The 13,028-nt window shown below is 45.7% G+C and overlaps 2 non-coding genes across 2 annotated transcripts; one reads left to right on the forward strand and one right to left on the reverse strand.

The window, feature by feature from the left end:
* The first annotated feature begins 3,849 nt into the window (after positions 1-3,849).
* On the forward strand, positions 3,850-3,922 carry TRNAV-AAC (transfer RNA valine (anticodon AAC)). Its single transcript has one exon. It is a non-coding gene; the product is annotated as a tRNA-Val (tRNA).
* A 7,020-nt stretch (positions 3,923-10,942) lies between these two features.
* On the reverse strand, positions 10,943-11,014 carry TRNAH-GUG (transfer RNA histidin (anticodon GUG)). Its single transcript has one exon. It is a non-coding gene; the product is annotated as a tRNA-His (tRNA).
* Positions 11,015-13,028: the final 2,014 nt, after the last annotated feature.

Here is a 13,028-nt window from a genome sequence, read left to right on the forward strand (position 1 = left end):
GCCTGCTTATTTAACGTCTATGCAAAGTACATCGTGTGAAATGCCAGCCTGGATGAAGCACAAGCTAGAATCAATATTTCTGTGAGAAATATCAATAACCTCAGATATGCGTTTGACACCACCTTTATGGCAGAAAGCAAAGAGGAAGTAAAGAGCCTCTTGATGAAAGTGAAAGAGGAGAGTGGAAAAGCTGGCTTAATACTCAACATTCAAAAAACTGAGATCATGGCATCCAGTCCCATCACTTCATGGCAAATAGATGGGGAAACAATGGAAACAGTGACAGACCTTATTTTCTTGGGCTCCAAAATCACTGTAGATGGCGACCACAGCCATGAAATTAAAAGATGCTTGCTCCTTGGAAGAAAAGCTATGACCAACCTAGACAGCATATTAAAAAGCAGAGATATTACTTTGCTGACAGAGGTCTGCCAAATCAAAGCTATGATTTATCCAGTAGTCATGTATGGATGTCACAGTTGGAGTATAAATGAATGCTGGTGAGGGTGTGGAGAAAAGGGAACCCTCTTATGTTGGTGGGAATGAAAACTAGTACAGCCACTATGGAGAACAGTGTGGAGATTCCTTAAAAAACTGGAAATAGAACTGCCATCTGATCCAGCAATCCCACTGCTGGGCATACACACCAAGGAAACCAGAATTGAAAGAGACACGTGTAGCCCAATGTTCATCACAGCGCTGTTTATAATAGCCAGGACACGGGAGCAACCTAGATGTCCATCAATAGACGAATGATAAGAAAGCTGTGGTACATATACACCATGGAATATTACTCAGCCATTAAAAAGAATACATTTGGATCAGTTCTAATGAGGTGGATGAAAGTGGCGCCTGTTATACAGAGTGAAGTAAGTCAGAAAGAAAAACACCAACACAGTATACTAATGCATGTATATGGAATTGAGAAAGATGGTAACGATAACCCTATATGTGAGACACAGATGTATAGAACAGCCTTTTGGACTCTGTGGGTGAAGGCGAGGGTGGGATGATTTGAGAGAATAGCATTGAAACATGTATATTATCATATGTGAAACAGATCACCAGTCCAGGTTCGATGCATGAGGCAGGGTGCTCAGGGCTGGCTCACTGGGATGACCCAGAGGGATGAGATGGGGAGGGAGGTGGGAGGGGGGTTCAAGATGGGGAACACATGTACACCCATGGCTGATTCATGTCAACATATGGCAAAAACCACTACAATATTGTAAAGTAATTAGCCTCCAATTAAAATAAATAAATTTTTTTAAAAAGGGAAACTGAGCACCAAAGAATTGATGCTTTTAAACTGTGGTGTTGGAGAAGTCTCTTGAGAGCCTTTTGGCCTGCAAGGAGATCCAACCAGTCAATCCTAAAGGAAATCACTTCTGAACATTCATCGGAAGGACTGATGCTGAAGTTGAACCTCCAATATTTTGGCCATCTGATGGGAAGAGCTGACTTTCCCTGATGCTGGGAAAGATTGCAGGCAAGAGGAGAAGAGGGTGACTGAGGATGAGACGGTTGGGTGGCATCACTGACTCAATGCGCATGAGTTTGAGCAAACTCCGGGTTTTGGTGATAGACAGGGAAGCCTGGCGTGTTGCTGTCCTTGGGGTCGCTACTGAAGTGAAGAAATTTGGAAAGAGTTCCTTATCACCGGAAAGCTCCATAGGGCCTACAACCAGCCCACCTTTCTCTGCTCTGAGTCACCCTGTAGAACAAGCCACAATCAGTGAATCCAAGGAGGGCACAGGACAAAGCTGACTGCAGGATCCTTTCACCTCCTGATATCCCCTCACCTTTTCATCTGGGCCCTACATCCTCTCTACTCGTGACACCTATTATCTCTCTGAAAACCAAGGAGTTCATCCCTTGTGATGACACTTCGCTTTCCCTCACCCCAGCACACGTGTGGGTCAATCCGATTTGAGTCAGAGAACAAAAGGGAACGAATTCAACTCTACACGCGCGGTTTCGAGCCAAAGACACAGTGATGAAGAGGGTCAGGCTCTGCGGATGAAGCTGATGGAGGAGGAAAAGCAGCCGGTCCTCTTGCAGCTATCAAGGAAGGCCCCGAAATCAGGTCAAGATCAGGGAGTAGATGGACCCGCCCATCACCGGCTGAGAACCAAGTGGTCCCTGCTTCACAACGAAACAGGTTCAGAAAGAGAGCTCGACCTCTCACCAAACCTGAATTCCAGGTCTTCCCACACGACCTGCCAAGGCTGCCTTGTCCACTTCTTAGATGGGGTTGAACTTCTGATCCAGGCGTTGGGCGGCCATCGTTGCGCTTTGTCTTGGGCTGCGTCCCTCTTCTGGCACATCTTCGGGGGCAGGGGATTGATCCGTCCCCTCTGCGCGCTCCACTCGCCGGCTCTGGAGCCCCGCGCCTACCGTTTCTGCTGCAGGGAGCCGTGTGTCTGTGGTCCCTCGGGCGTCCGCTGTGCGTCCACCCTGACGGGGAGAGGACCACCGCACCCTCGTTCCGTCCAAGTGGGACGTCAGCATGCCGGACGCGACAGAAAACGATAAATCCGCTCCTCTGTCTGGACGTGGGAGGTGAAAACTAGGACCTGCAGGGGAGGAAAGCAAGGAGAAATCTCATGAAACGCCCTGATCTAAAGCTATTTTCAAATCCGCCTGTTTGGGAACTCAGGCCTCCAGCGCGAGTGAGGGTGCTGCCGCGCGGTCGCCCCCTCGACCACACTCGGAGTCCACGCGGAACCAGGCGGAGCCCTGCGGCCCGCGCCTTCCTCGGGGTCTGAGCCCGTGAACCTCAGACGCGAGGGCAACGCCGCAATGAGAAAAGGAGGAAAGCCCCTGCTGGAGAAAACGGCACACGCATTTCCAAAAGTGAGAAGCTCTACTTCTAAAGGAAACCAGAGACAGACAGACACACAGACAACATTGCATTAAAGTCTTTCGGCGAAAAGAAACTCTGCCTGCTGTGAGGTTAATACGAAAACCCTTCAAGACACCTGCTTTCTGAAAAAACAAAACCAACAAAAAACAAACAAACAAAAACTGCCTTTACCTCTCTGTTAAATTCGCGCTCCATGACCTGTTGAACTGCAAAATTATGAAAGGAAAACAAGAGGCACTTCAGATATTGTAAAATGTAAAACAAAGCTGTCCTTCAAGAAGAATCTCAAGTTTGGTGAGGAAGGGATGAAGACGGTCAGATCTGCGTGGACCGCGCCTGGCTCCCCCGCGGCTTTATGCTGGGCCTGGTAGGCAAACGAATTCAACAGATGACCTGAGCCTCAGCCTTTGCTGCGCTTCCTGCTAAACGTGCAAGTGTGATGCAAGTCTGGACTGAAACTAGAGGACTAGAATCAGCCACAGAGGCAGGAATCTGAGGAACCTCGGTGCCAGGCGGCGCCGGAGAAGCGCTGCTGTGAAAGGCCTGCGAGAGAGGAGCTCACGGGTCAGGCGGGCAGAGGGGAGGGCGGGTCCTTTGTTTCACGAGTGGGATTTAAAGCATCTAGCCCGGTCCCCACTGGCGCCAGGAAGAGGGACTCTATGGCGCGCATCTGCCTCCGGAAGGGCTGCGTCCACCGTGACGGACGTGGGGCCACCCGGGGCTCAGACGCACCTTACTCCCCCCTATCCTGAGCCTTCTGAGAACTGGGGAGTCAGCGGGAGCGACCTCTGCGCTTGGGCGCAAAGCTGGCACACAGGGACCTCTCTCCGGGAGAGGCGAGGAACCCTAAATCAGGGCCTTTCAAGACCGGCAGATCCTTACTTGACGGATTGCCTGTGTTTCCAGAGTCCTCTTCCTTCGCAAATTTGAAGGTCAAGTGTGTTCAAACATGCAAATCTTGGCCATGTCACTAGACACAAGTGGTTTCCGTAGTGTAGTGGTTATCACGTTCGCCTAACACGCGAAAGGTCCCCGGTTCGAAACCGGGCGGAAGCAACTTCACTTTTCCGCAAACTTTTAGATTCATAGTTTAAACAAAAAGTGGAGGCCTGCCGCAGGGAGTGAGGCTTGGAGCTTCAGCTTCACCATCAGTCCTCCCAAAGAATATTCAGGGTTGATTTCCTTTAGGACTGATCTTTAGGTTTGATCTCATCTTGACCTGCATACAGGTTTTTCAGGCGGCAGGTCAGGTGGTCTGGCATTCCCATCTCTTTCAGAATTTTCCACAGTTTGTTGTGATCCACACAGTCAAAAGGCTTTAGAGTAGTTCATGAATCAGAAACAGATGTCTTTCTGGAATTCTCTGGCTTCTTCTTTGATCCAATGGATGAAAAATGGAAGAAAAGAACAGAACCAAATTAATTGGAAATGTATACGGAAAAGGTTACATAGAGACTACTACAAACAGTGGAAGAAACTTCATTAGTAAAATGAGTTTACAGGATAGATGATGAGCCTACTGTTTCATGAATTCCAGGATTCCCAGTGACCTGCTTTCCCCCCGGATATAGGTCCTCGTGTGTGTGTGTGTGTGTGTGTGTGTGTGTGTGTGTGTGTATCCAAGACACAGAGTAATGTAGTACTGGAGCTCAGGAGAGGATGCACAGATTAGAAACAATCGTATATCATTTACATTCTAAGAGTGAGACCCCTCTCTGCGTGGGATCGAACCATGAACTTTTCGGTTAACAGCCAAACTCCGTAACAGATTGCACCACAGAGACACGAGGAGAGCTTACTCCTCACCCCTACAGAAAGCAAGCATGCTTACCTGTGTCTCTCAGAATAGCGTTTCCCCCTCCGAGCCTCGGAAAACCTGAGAGATGGAGTTCACTCAGCGTGTTCATTCCCGCGGGAAAGCCGCGCGATTCCGAGGGCAGAAGGTCCCCGGAGTGTCCCCGCCGCGCATTGCTCCAGCTCCGCCGCAGATGCCAGCGCCCGGGAGACGCCCCGAGCTTGATCCAAGGGACGTCCGAAGGAAGCTGATGGCTCCTTGTTTGCTCCGCATTCATCCGACCATTTGCGCTTCTGGACATCGCTTTAGTAGATGGGGTGCGTGTGGCTGCAGCTGGAAAGAGATCTCGTCCAACGAGGAAACGTGAAAAGGAGCGTGAGCAGGCAAAAGCAGGGAGGCGACAATGAGACCTCCCAGGAAGCCTATGAAGAGGCTCAGGACAGATCGTGAGAGATAAAAGATAAATGTATTAAGTAGCAGAAAAATTTGTTGTGCTGTTCAGTCGCTCCGTCCTCTTGGACACTTTGCGACCCCCTGGACTGCAGCACGGAAGGCTTCCCTGTCCATCACCAGCTCCCAGAGCTTGCTCAAACTCATGTCCATTGAGTCGGTGATGCCATCCAACCATCTCATCCTCTGTCACCCTCTTCTCCAACTGCCTTCAGTCTTTCTCACCAGCAGGGTCTTTTCTACGGAGTCAGCTCTTCTCATCAGGTGGCCAAAGTACTGGAGCTTCAGCTTCAGCATCAGTCCTTCCAGTGAATATTCAGGACTGATTTCCCTTAGGGTTGACTGGTTTGATCTCCTTGAAATCTCAAGAGTCTTCCCCAACACCACAGTTCAAAAGCATCAATTCTTCCATGCTCAACCTTCTTTATGGTTCAGCTCTCACATCCATACATGACTACCGGAAAAGCCGTAGCATTGACTATATGGACCTTTGTTGGCAAAGTAATGTCTCTGCTTTTTAATACGCGGTCTAGGTTTGTCACAGCTTTTCTTCCAGGGAGCAAGTGTCTTTTAATTTCATGCCTGCAGTCACCATCTGCAGTGATTCTGAAGCCCTGGAAATAAAGTCTGTCACTGTTTCCACTGCTTCCCCATCTATTTGCCATGAAGTGATGGGACCGGACGCCGTGATCTTAGTGTTTGAATGCTGAGTGTTAAGCCAGCTTTTTCATTCTCCTCTTTCACATTCATCGAGGTTCTTTAGTTCCTCTTTGCTTTTTGCCAAAGGGTGGTGTCATCTGCATGTCTGAGGTTATTGATATTTCTCCCTGCAGTCTTGATTCCAGCTTGTGCTTCATCCAGCTTGGCGTTTCGCATGATGTATTCTGCATAGAACTTAAATAAGCAGGCTGACAATATACAGCCTTGACGTACTCCTTTCCAATTTTGAACCAGTCCATTGATCCATGTCCGGTTCTAACTGTTGCTTCTTGAGCTCCACACAGGTTTCTCTGGAGACAGATAAGGAGGTCTGGTATTCCCATCTCTTGAAGAATGTTCCACAGTTTGTTATGATCCACACAGTCAAAGCCTTTAGTGTGGCCAGTGAAGCAGAAATAGATGTTTTTCTGGAATTCTCTTGCTTTTCCTATGGCCCAAAAGATGTTGGCACCCTGATCTCTGGTTCCTCTGCCTTTTCTAAATCCAGCTTGAACACCTGGCCGTTCTCGGTTCACATACTGTTGAAGCCTAGCTTGGAGAATTTTGAGCATTTCACTGCTAGCATGAGAAATTAGTGCAACTGTGCAGTTGTTTGAACATTCTTTGGCACTGCCTTTCTTTGGGATTGGAATGAAAACTGACCTTTTCCAGTCCGGTGGCCATGGCTGAGTTTTCCAAATTTGCTGGCAAATGAATGCAGCAATTAAACAGCATCATCTTTTAGGATCTGAAATGGCTCAGCTTGAATTCTATCACCTCCACTAGCTTTGTTTGCGGTGATGCTTCCTAAGTCCTTAAGTTGACTTCGCACTCCAAGAGGTCTGGCTCGAGGTGAGTGATCACACCATCGTGGTTATCTGTGTCATGAAGATCTTTTTTGTATAGTTCTTCTGTGTATTCTTGCCACTTCTTCTTAATATCTTCTGCTTCTGTCCTTTATTGTGCCCATCTTTGCATGAAATGTTCCCTTGGTATCTCTAATTTTCTTGAAGAGATGTGTAGTCTTTCCCATTTTAATTGTTTTGCTCTATTTCTTTGCACTGTTCACTTCAGAAGGCTTTCTTTCTTTCTTTTTTTTAAAATAAATTTATTTATTTTAGTTGGGGGCTAACTACTTTACAATATTGTAATAGTGTTTGCCATACATTGACATGAATCAGCCATGGGTTTACATGTGTTCCCCTTCCTGGACCCCCCACCCACCTCCCTCCCCATCCCATCCCTCTGGGTCATCCCATTGCCCCGGCCCTGAGCATTTGTCTCATGCATCGAACATGGAATGGTGTTCTGTTTCACATATGATAATATACATGTTTCAATGCTATTCTCCCAGAACGTCCCATCCTCACCTTCTCCCTCAGAGTCCATAAGACTGTTCTATGCATCTGTGTCTCTTATTCTGTCTCGCATATAGGGTTATCGTTACCATCTTTCAAATTCCATATATATGCATTAGTATACTGTATTGGTGTTTTTTTTCTGGCTTCGGAAGGCTATCTTATCTCTCCTTGCTATTCTCTGGAACTCTGCATTCATTTGGGTATATCTTTCCTTTTCTCTGCCTTTTGCTTCTCTTCTTTTCTCAGCTATCTATAAGGCCTCCTCAGACAACCATTTTGCATTTTTCTTTTCTTTTTCTTGGGGATGGTTTTGATCAAGGCCTCCTGTACAGTGTTGCAAACCTCCATCCATAGTTCTCCAGGCACTCTGTCTATCAGATCTAATCCCTTGAATCTGTCACTTCCACTGTATACTCAATCGTAAGGGATTTGATTTAGGTCATACCTGAATGGCCTAGTGGTTTTCCCTACTTTCTTCAACTTGAGTCTGAGTTTGGCAATAGAGCTTCTCCATCTTCGGGCTGCAAAGAATATAACTAGTGTGATTTTGGTATTGACCATCTAGTGATGTCCATGTATAGAGTCGTCTCTTGTGTTGTTTGAAGAGAGTGTTTCTTATGCCCAGTGCATTCTCTCGGCAATACTCTGAGGGAGAATCAGAGAAGAGCATGAAAAGAGAGAAAAGCTCGAACTTCTGTAGGTGTTCACAAATAAAACAGCAAAAACAGTGTGAGTATATTTATGTGGGACAGTTACCTTATGCCACGTTGTGTATTGTAACTGTATAGTGTAAGTGCTGCATTGTGGCAGCAGCAACCTTGGTTCAGATCCAGGCTAAGGCAAGGCAGTGTCTATATCCTGTCTTGCCATTTGCCTTTTTCTCTTTATTTTAGTTTGACTTAGAGTTGATTTACCATGTTGTGTTTGTTTCAGGTGTACAACAAAGTGATTTAGTTATACACACATATACATCTATTTTTGGTTCAGATTATTTTTCCTTATACATTATTTCAAAATATTGAGTATAGGTCCCTGGCTATACACTAGGTGCTTGTTGGTTATCTGTTTTCTACGTAGTAGTAGTGTGTATATGTTAATCCCAAACGTCTAATTTATCCCTCCCCCTTTCCCCTTTAGTAACCGTAATGTTGTTTTCTATGTCTGTGGGTTTATTTCTGTTTTGTACATATGTTCATTTGTATCAGTTTTGGTTTTGTTTTTTAGATGTCTCATATAAGCGATGTCATATGATATGTGTCTTTCTCTGCCTGGCTTACTTCACTAGTATGACAATCTCTTGGGCCATTCATGTTGCTGTAATTGGTATTATTTCATTTTTTTTTTTTGGTTGAGTAATATTCTATCCATGTACTTTTAATTCCAGCACCAGTTATGCCCCCTAGCAGTGGTGGGAGAGCAGAATTCACCGCTGGCCCGGAAGCAAAATGCAGTGAGAAGAGGAGTAAATCCCACAGCGCACAAACCTGCCAGTCAAAGCAAAACCTAGAACAACTGCTTGTCTCGCTGTTGGGCAGAACACATTTCCAGAGTTGAAACATTGCCCTTCAAGGAGCCTCGTCTACAGTTTACACTAACAAAATAACATGGTCGCTGTTGTTGTTGTTGTTGTTTTCTGGTAAAGATATTTCTAATATCAGTGAGGTTTTTTTTTACACTAAAGGAGAAGGCGTATTTAAGAGGTTTACAATAAAATGCAAACTAATCATCATGGTCTAGACCAGCTCTTTTCCATCCACCATCCACTGATTTTTACAGAAACAGCAAATCATTGAACTGTAGGCACAGTGTGTTGAATTTTTGCCAATGTAATCAGCACCCAGATCAAGTTGTAGAAAATTTCCCCCATCCTTGAAATGTCACTGAGCCACTTTCTAGGCAATTCCTACACTAGCTCGCTTATTTTATTACTATTCTGAGGTCTACTGCAATAGTGTACTGTTGCCTGCTCTTGAAATTCAAAGGAAGGAAGCTACATTTTTGGTAACTGACTTTGTTTTCATGCAACATTTTGTTCATTAAACATATTCATAGTGTTATGCATATTTCATTAATTTTGGTATTATTGGAGCAATTTTGTTGGGAGTCTTTGGTGTTAACTGGTGTTCTTGATGAATATTCCATGCCGATTTTTTGTGTATTTGTGCATTCATAGGAGTACTACAATTGCTGGGTCATGAAGTAGGTATCCGATTAACTTTATTAGAAACTGCCAACTGTCTTCAAGAATGAGTTTGAACTGACTACTACAGATGCAATTGCTCCACATTTGTCGGCATTTGGTGCACAAACTTTTTAAAAAGCAGTCATGCTGGAGGCTGTGTAATGATATCTCCTTATAGTATGACGTTTATTTCCCCAATGAGTGAATATGTCAGGAGTATTTTTTTTATAACTTCTGGTCATTAAAATATTACCTTTGTGATCCTTGGCTTAGGCCTCACAGGAAAAGGGAACCAGGTGCTGTGGTCCGTCGCTGAGGTGTAGATGGATTTTCCTAAGTGTCTCTCAGAGACAGAGACCCAGGCTCAGGGTATTCCCAGTGTCGATAGGTTTAGATCCAATGACTGGCCCAGCAATAGTGGACATGCCCAGCCTCCCAGGCTTTTACCATCTCCACCCACTTTCAGTTGAGCAAGTGCAGAACATGTTTTTAAAATATTCTCTTTCAACCTATTCATTCACATTCATTCCTTGAGTACTTTGAATAGCCAATTCATCTCACTACCATAAAGAGAAAATTGTTATCAGCAGCACAAGCAGATGGTTCACGTAATAATCAACATCAGAATATCAGTACGATGGTGATCCAGGGAAATGCCTGACTCTCCAGCTGCTGTTGTTTGGAATCCCCGTGGTCTCCACCAGGCAGTGGGCACGTTTTCCCTTTACCCTTGGAAACTCGCTGAGAAGACCTGTTAGGACAAATGTTATGTTCACTGTAGGGCAAGAGGTGAGCGAGGGAGCGGGGCTGGTGGATGGGGGCCGCGGATGCAGACCAAGCCTGCAGAGGCAGCAGTGGATGAGGCAGCAACAGTGGCTGTGCGTGACCGTGGTTCCGGAAGAGCTGATGAAAGGCTGTGAGTCTGGTGGGTGAGAGTGTGTGCTCTGGCTGTGCAGGGTTTGGGGTGGGGTGGGGGGGCGGGGGCATTGGGAGACCTTTGCTAGAATTACTTTGCAGAGAGTGATTTGGTAAGGGTGGGAGAGGGGAGGAGGGCGACCCTGTGTGAAAGATGGTGGCCCGAGGGGTCCATGCTTATAGTTAGCTGGCAGCAGATACGGTGATCTTGAAGGTGCTTTCTCCAATGCAAAGTCTTGTCCGTTGTCTTCCCGGCGTTCTGACCTCTGTGATTTCCCTACTAGGGTGAAATTGACTTCAGAATTTCTGCTTGATAATCCCTAGATAGTAAAATGTCTATATTCATTCAGGTGAATTGAGGAAAGGACAAACTCAATAGTTTAAAGTAGCAGGGAATGGATAGGCATTACCTGGAAAATGTATCAAAGGGCTTCATCCATGTATCAAAGTGTATCTTCCATCCTTGGTTGAGAAAAAAATTTGTACGTCTTGATCTTGGTGATTATTTCACATCAAATAGCTGTTCATTAATGATTTGTGCATCTTGTTCTGTGAATACACCTTAATAATTTTCTTTTTGGATAGAATGGGCGGTCACTTGTTGGAGAAGCCAGTGTAGACCATTACCGTGTTGAAGAAAAAGAAGTCAGACGCCACGTGTAACACGGATGCCATGCCGTGACTCGGATTCGAACCGAGGTTGCTGCGGCCACAACGCAGAGTACTAACCACTATACGATCACGGCGTGCCACACACATATCAAGCGATGAGAACTGTCTTTAATGTATGTCCTTTGACGTAAAATGATTTCGATCGTTGCGCTGCTTTATTCTTGGAGACTGCAGGTATTCGTTTTCTCTCTTTCATGCTCGATCATCGGTTTCCCCGCTCTTTCTCTCAATTCTGATATATTATGACGAAACGAAACAAAATCAAACCAAACACCAATTCTCATCTCCCCAGATCCGGCACGTTCCTTCTGGGAAGTCTGGCTATCCTCGTCCCCACCTCGCCGGCTTCTTTTCCACCTCTTCGCATTCGCCCCATTAGCTGGTTCCGGCTCACGCCCCACCGACCGCGGCGGAGCCCAGGGAGGGCAACACCAGCGGCGCAGACGGTCGGGTGAAGGCAGAGCAAAGAACCACAAGAACCAGTACGGAGTTCAACCCGGCGTTCAACTTCCCTCTGGCCCCCTCGGCTCCGGCCCGGGGCCTCTCTGGCGCGTTTCTGTCCTCGGAAATGTGTGTGACTCCACCGGTCGTGGAAGCGGGTAATTACCCATCCATGCGGATGAGAAGTACCATACTTCGGCGTGTCTCTGTGGCGCTATCTATTAGTGCCTTTGGCTGTTCACGGAAAGGTTGGTTGTTCTAAACACACCTTAGGAAAGCCTTCCTTAAAACACTCAAAAGCTTTGTGGTTCTTTCTACGCTGCGCAACCTTTCCGGGAAAGGGATAGGCAAAAGGGCTCCTCTACTGCTACCCTCCTGTCCTGCATCTTTGGTGCACAGGAGATTTGCCAGGTCACTCACTGGGAGTCCAGAATTTCCTGAAGCAAGGAAACCAGTAACTGTATTTCTTTACGTTTCTCCTTTACTGAGCATGTAACAAATCCACTGTTCTGTGTTTTAATCAGTTACATATTTCTATAGAGATTTCTATTAAAAATCTTTTATTTCCCCCATACAGACACCATTTCTCTTTTCCTTCGTCCCTGTGGGTACATCCAGACTTCCATCTGGTGGTGTTCTTCCTGGAGGATTCCCTTAGCATTCCTTGTATAGTGGGTCTGCTGCTGCTGAAGTCTTTCAGCATTTGTATGTCTGTAATGGTCATTATTCACCTTCATATTGAAGGATTTGAAAGGTGGGTAGTGATAGAATTCCACCTTGACTTTTTTGGCTTCAGTCCTTTGAAGAGGCTGCTCCACTGTCTTATAACTTCCATGCATCTCTCTCCTCCACTCTCTCTTTTCAGTCTTTATTAAATTTGTTACAATATGGCTTCTGTTTCATGTTTTGATTTTTTTTTTTTTTTTTTTTTTTGCCATGAGGCCTGTGGGGCCTTACCTCTCCAAACAGGGACCCAACTCACACCAAGAAGGCAAAGTTTTAACCACTGGGCCACCCGGAAAGTCCCTCACTTCTATGCTTCTGATGAAATCTGACATGTGTACTTTGGTTTCTATATGTACCTGGTCTTTTTCCTCTGGTCCCTCGGGGACTATATGCTTCTTCAGTGGCTTTGAGCACTTTAATTATGACGTGACTAGATATGTTTCTTCCATGCTGTTGTGCTCATTCATTTTGTTCATTTCGCTCCTTGGATCAGTGGGTTTAATAATCTTTACTATGATTGGAATTATCTGACATTGATCCTCCAAAAACTGTTTCTCGTCCTTGGGTATTTTCAGGAGCATCAGCCACCCATGTATCAGGTCTTTCGATGATGTGCTACCATTCAATGGGCAGTGCCAAAGAACGTTCAAAGTACTGGACAATTGTGCTCACTTCCCATGCTAGTAAGGTTATGCTCAAAGTCCTTCAAGCTAGGCTTCAGCATTCAACTTGAATCGAGAAATTCCAGATGTACAAGCTGGGTTTAGAAAAGGCAGAGGAAGCAGAGATCGAATTGCAAACATTTGCTGGATCATAGACAAAGCAAGGGAATTCCAGAGAAAACATCTACTTCTGTTTCTTTCACTACACTAAAGCCTTTGACTGTGGATCATAACAAACTGTGGAACACTCTAAAAGAGA

The sequence above is a fragment of the Giraffa tippelskirchi genome, chromosome 5, assembly GCF_054371585.1.
Source record: "Giraffa tippelskirchi isolate mGirTip1 chromosome 5, T2T-mGirTip1v1.2.pri, whole genome shotgun sequence".
NCBI classification, from domain to species: domain Eukaryota; kingdom Metazoa; phylum Chordata; class Mammalia; order Artiodactyla; family Giraffidae; genus Giraffa; species Giraffa tippelskirchi.